Source organism: Mytilus californianus, unplaced genomic scaffold (genome assembly GCF_021869535.1).
Source record: "Mytilus californianus isolate M0D057914Y unplaced genomic scaffold, xbMytCali1.0.p SCAF_11, whole genome shotgun sequence".
In the NCBI taxonomy this organism is placed as follows: Eukaryota; Metazoa; Mollusca; class Bivalvia; order Mytilida; family Mytilidae; genus Mytilus; species Mytilus californianus.
In genome coordinates, this window is record NW_026262593.1 from 26,806,057 (window position 1) to 26,812,621 (window position 6,565).

Here is a 6,565-nt window from a genome sequence, read left to right on the forward strand (position 1 = left end):
ATCAAATGTGTTTTTATTTTATTTCCAGTGAATTAGTCTTCATAACGTTCTTCATTTGTCAGATGTGCACACACCACAAGGGTTGAAATATATGTAGAAATACTGTTTTCACTTGGACTTCTCCCGTTCCGGCAGTAAAACCCTTGCTAAAGTGGTGCGTCCGTTTGGCTGTGCGGGATGTATGAATACGCAGTCACGTCAGGAGAGAATGGGGAAGTTTACAGAATTCGATGTCTTGTGTAGAGAGAGAGAGAGAGAGAGAGAGAGTGCGCGCTCTCTGCATGTTTAAGAACCATTGTAACAACTCATCTTGAGGGATTGTAGGTCAGTGTCCTGATGCAAGCAAGCAAATATTTCTGTCCCTAGCCAACATGCCCTCATTCTCCGGCCAGTGGCAGTTCAAATATACCGCCCTTCATCCGTTTGACCCCATATACCTCGCATAAACTACCTTGTTATGTGTTGTATTTTCTTCTCGCCCTGAACATGCATGTAACATTTGCCACTGGACGTATCGCAAACAACAAATAATCAATCCATCAATCAATCAGATAGTCACACATATGTTATATTTAAATCATTTTCAGGAAATGATTTATTCTTATTGTTAATCATTAAACAAACAACTTAATCATGTTAATAAAGTGTTTTTTGTCAATTATAAACGCCTTAAAGTGTGTTACAAAGGTAACTTTTTAATGTTGGACCATCCCAACTTTCATTTAAAAAGAAAGAACTTTCAGAATGTATAGAAAACAATTCTCGGCACAATGAATTCAATCAACTGTATTTGAGTTGGCATTACAATTTTATTTCAGAATATTGTGTAGATAATTATATCCATTAAAGGTAACTTGATGCTGACTAAACGGAAACAAAACATGTATATTGCGTATTGTTTAACATTTTATAATTCCAAATCGAGACTGTCATTTCTATTTCTAAACAAATACCTCATTAATTAAAGGTACAGTTACATATTTTGCAATTAATGCTCAAGTTTTATATTTAAATCTGCTAATTTTAAAAAGGATTTCGCCCGTTAACGTACAATTATTGTTCAACTTATATTGGATGAACTTAAATGCAATCTATAAATATGTGCATTTACGACAAACAAGCAAAATACAGGAGTATGTTACACATTTTGTAAATTAAAATAGCTCAATATGTGAAAAGACCATAAATTATTGACCAATCAAAGCATATTTCATGAGAATTGTTTCTGGCAATTTATGGGCTTGTTGTTTGATTTCGTCTTTTCGACTGAGTAGGATGTACAACAAATACCGTCAGCAACATCCGGTGGAAATGAGGGAAATTAAATGTGATTTTCCGTGTAGAGAAAACTGTAGTATTTTTTTCCTCGATGATACCAACATTAGAAAAATTAGCCATGGCACTTACTAAAATTTATAAATCTGGACAAAACAGTGTTATTCTTAATATTAATAATTCATTATCCTGTATTGGAAATTGATGTCAAATGGTGGCATTGCCATCTTCCAAGAGAGCAACCGTCATTTTACATAAAATTTATGAAAATTTGGAAGCCTTTTCGAATACTTCTCAAGAAAATTTCCATGTGTCGTCGATATCAAAATTTAAATTGTAAATATACACACTGCGGTTATTCCTTAATAAAATAAAAAAAGAAAAATACTTTATACCCTAACATCCAATCTCAACGATCCAAAGTTGACTTCCTTCATCTTCCTTGGGTTAACAAAATGCCAACCTAATGCAAGGAAAACGAAATACTACTGTTTTCGGTGTAGGGAGAATGACACGCTCGCTTCACGCTAAGGAATCCCTGTAGCAATTCTATGATGGGTCTGCAAGATAACCTGTTGTAAGGCAACCTATCCAATATACCCTTTATTGTGGCAATCCAATGTTTCCCACTACCGTCACTATATATCTTTACTTAACCTACTAGGGTTTTTTTCAATATAGAAATAAGAAGCTGTGCTATGATTGACAATGCGACAACTATCCACAAGAGACCAACTGATTTAGAATGTAAACAACTATAGGTCGGTTATGTACGGCCTTCAACAATGACCAAGACTCATACCGCATAGTAAGCTATAAAATTTCTATTAGAACATATTTTCTGAATATGCATACATAGCATATTTGGGCTTCAGCAACCAACTAATCACTTAATCGATAAGTTTAGGGCATCATCCGGTAAAAAAATTGTTAAGATATCAAGACATATGTATGGTTCTCTTTTAAGTAGGAGCAAAAACCCTAAAGAGAACATTTTGTCATCGCAGGACTTTTTAAAGCTTACTATACGGATAGGGTTTGCTGTTTGTTGAAGGCCATACGATGACCGGTAATTTTTTTGTTCACAGCTTTGCCCTATGGTCTCAATGGATAGGTTTTCTCTTTGGCAATCATATCACATCTCCTTATTTCTGTATTCAAGTTCGACTTGTTTTTGTTTTATCTATATTTGATTATAAAGCCTGGATAGCAACAACCAATGGTGACCTTCTAGAAGTCCTATTTACCTTGATTATTTTAAATGGACGAGATATCTAATTTTGAATCTTTGAAGAAGGATTTTTCCAGCGAATTTGAACAAGTTTATTTCGTCATGGACTAATTATCAGATTTAGTACATCTTCTTACATCAAAAATTTTTCCCCTTATGAAAGTAGTAGCTTTATTGCCAAGTGGGATTGAAGGGGATTGCCTGTTGGGCCTCCTCATGGGGTTTTTGACTATGTGGTTACTTGGTCGTTTTTATAGTGATTATTTGATTACCAGACCAAATATTTCATGAATATTTGATTATTTGATAATCTAGGACTGTATTTTTGATTATTTGATTATCTTGTTTAAAAATGTAATTAATGATTATGTGATTATATTGGCAAAAAAATTGTGATCATGTGATAACTTAGAAACCCCCATGAAGGGCCTCCCTGTTTGGTTGTGTGAAATGTACTAATACACAAGCAGGACCAGTCAGAACTGTAACTTTTGGGCAATCCCACACCATGAGAAACGCTAATATTCTATTTATTTATTAAGTATGTAAGGGCGCCTTGCAAGTAGCAAGGCAAAATTTCCTATCCTATCCAAAATGCCCCCATCATCCAGTCAAACTTTCTTACTATTCTTCCACACTTTTAAGGACAATCTTTCAATCAATAGGGCCAATATGTATTGTTGCCAAATTTGGTTTTCATTGAATTGTGATCTTAAATTTTAAAGTTGGTATGACTGTGCTCTCATGTTCTTTCTGTGTTTTTGTGGTTTGAGGAAGAAGAATTTTAAATATTTTATTGCTTGGAATCTAGGAGTAATTTGTTAAACTGTCAAGAATAAAAGTAAATACATCGTGGATTTTCATAAAAAAAAACTGTTCACTGTTATTTAAAACAAATATATCTCGACAGTCGTTTTAATGATGGTGAAAATGAAAAGCTTGATTAGAAATCAAAGAGTCAAACAAAAACCATATGTCAAAGAAAGACAAACGCCACCACGGCCAACATAAAATAAACCAAAAAAGGGCAACAACTATCTACATCACATGATACCAAACTAAAGGTTTAACAACATAAACCCTATCAAACACGGGAGATTAATGCAGGAGACAATTGTTTTACAAAATTTCCAAACTTCTTGTCTTTATAATTCACGAATCAATACCCGAACAAGCCAAACAAAGAAACAACACTTAATACAAAATACCCATCACCGATAAACTCCCTCAGCCATAAATAAGGCAATATGTACTGCACTTTTCTTATAAAAACAGACAACATGAATGTATACTTTGTAATCATAAAAGCAAGGACTCGGATGAACCTCAAAACAATACTAAAATCTAAGGCGATGCTAAACATGCTAAACATGCTAATTAAATTCTCAACGAGAGTTATTCCTACTAGTAGTTACAAGTGAATTTTGTCATTAGAATGAGAACTTAATTTACATTGGTTTTCTTAATTTTTGTTTTTTTTCTGTGTCGTGTGTTTTTAAGATATCACGTAGAAATTAAACATAGCCTTGACTAAGAACAGCCCAATATTTATAATTTATTATATATAACTGGTATGCATACGTCATTAGTGAATATATTTTTGTTATGATAGCTAAAATGAAAAATATAAAAGCACATTCGAACCATATGACACCTAATGAAAATGATTTCACATTTCTCAAAAATTTTAATATTTATCAGATATGAAAATTTACTACATTTTCAATCTGTTACATTTCAGAATTTGACACCTGCCTCATCTAAATTCTTGTAAACGATGCATGCTATCTTGTATGATACAGATCTCATATTATTTTACTTTTTCCTAAATTAATTGGATATTTTCAACATCAAAATGGGGTCAGAGGGTTCATTAATGATTGGTAATAATTTGATATCGCAAGATATATCGTTTATTGATTTTTTTTTAAATTCATGTAGGTTTTCTTCAAACATCAATCGTCATATTGACTACACAAAATTGATTTTGAGTCTTGTCAGCGCAAGCCAATTTGGGCGTTCCATTTGTAAAGAAAATCTCGCTAAGCAATTGAGAGAAATGCATGTTGCGAGAGTTGAGCACGTCAAGTGTAAAGCTGACACGTTGTAATATGTTTTAAAGTGAATGTCTTAGAATTAGCTCAACACAGTATTGAAATGATAGACATAGATCGTGTTAACATTATTGTGAATCAGCATGGACGTTCAATATACCTTCATAACCCCTATAGACAATAGGGGTAGTACGACAATTTCCAAGCAGGGGTCACTATTGACTTTTTTTTTAATTACTGGTTAGATTTTGTAGTATTATGCTCTTGCATGGTGTCCCAGGTTAGGGGAGGGTTGGCGCCTTCAAACTAGTTTAACCCCGCCACATTCTGTATGTGCCTGTCCCAAGTCAGGAGCCTGTAATTCAGTGGTTGTCGTTTGTTGCTGTGTAACATATTGGTTTTCGTTCATTATTTTGCACATAAATTAGGCCGTTAGTTTTCTCGTTTGAATTGTTTTACATTTGTCATTTCGGGGACTTTTATAGCTTACTATGCGGTATGAGCATTGCTCATTGTTGAAGGCCGTACGGTGACCTATAGTTGTTAGTTTTGTGTCATTTGATCTCTTATTTTTATATTATATAAGACTTCCGACAAGTATTTCCCGAAAACATGTTATTTCTGATAGATTCTGTTTAAAAAAGTTTGTGTTCGCTGGTTTATCAATGTTAAAATGGCTGACAAAAATGTATAATAATATATTTTGTCATAAAAAGTATACAGTAATTTTTTCATAATGATTTCAACCTTTTTATTTAGTCAGAAACATGGTGTAACTAGTTTTTGACACGCATATCTCCTCCTTTCTTCTAGTCTCTTTTACAAAGAGTGACGAGACTTAAAACTGGTAAAAAGCCATTCCGCGAAGACGATTCCATAAATGCAAACTCGCGATTTACTTTTTTTACTAACAGCGGGTAAGTACGTAACGGTTAATTTTTAGTTTTGTAATGTGAAACCCTAATACTCATCTAATATTCTGTGTCACAACCACGTATATGTTCCACTTGTGGCCAAAATCACATTCACTTTTCCTCGATTATTACATAACAAAATGAGACTTCACTCCGAATTAGTACTTATCATGAGCATCACGACGAGTGTCACCTGTCGAGTAGGAAGAGCTTACTCATTCGGAGCATGGCCTGAAATAACCACCGGCTCTCTATGTAGTGTTTTGTAGATTGCTGTTTGTCTTTACTCGTTTTTTGCCATGATTTTGTCTTCTCCCTAGCTCCAACAAATGGTATAGTCCGCCCCCTTTTTTTTATAATAAAGCATGCAATGTTTTGTTTCTATACATAATATGGAGCATGTTTGTCAAATTTTGTTCCATTCAAATAAGATTGTAAAGCACTCACAAACTTTTGTCATATGCATGATAAAACGTTAGTTTATTTGTATTTAGGAAAGAGATACTAAAAACGAGTACATTTTCAAGCATGTCTTCTTTCGGTTTTTTACTCAATCCACAGTTATATCATAAAAATATTTCATATATAAATTGTATTTACCAATAATGACATATTTTTTCGACATTTGAATAGAACGTATTACTAGAATGTCCAGAGATTGTATACTTAAGGTACAAAAGATCAAAACAGTAAATCTTTTTCAACAGCTACTTAAAAATAGCAGAAAAAACGACAGTCACATGTATTATGTTTTAGATTTCCAAAGAGAGCATAGTGTGCACCCATTATAAAAGTGACGAGTTCTTTCCTTACATATTGTAACGTGTATTTTAAATATTTTGAGTATGAGTTGTTTGTAATTAATGTGATCCCCCCTCTTTCCCCCTATTGCTTTTCAACGCATCTTGCATGTGTGAATTTTGTTTACTATAGCAAATATAAATTAATTATAGATAAATTACATAGTATATGAATTTTATATTCTTCAGGAATTACTCTTAATTCACCTTGAATTTGATAATTTATATTTTACGAATATTTCTCTTTCCGCGTACATGCATTTCCTCACGTCTTGGGAGTAATTCAACATA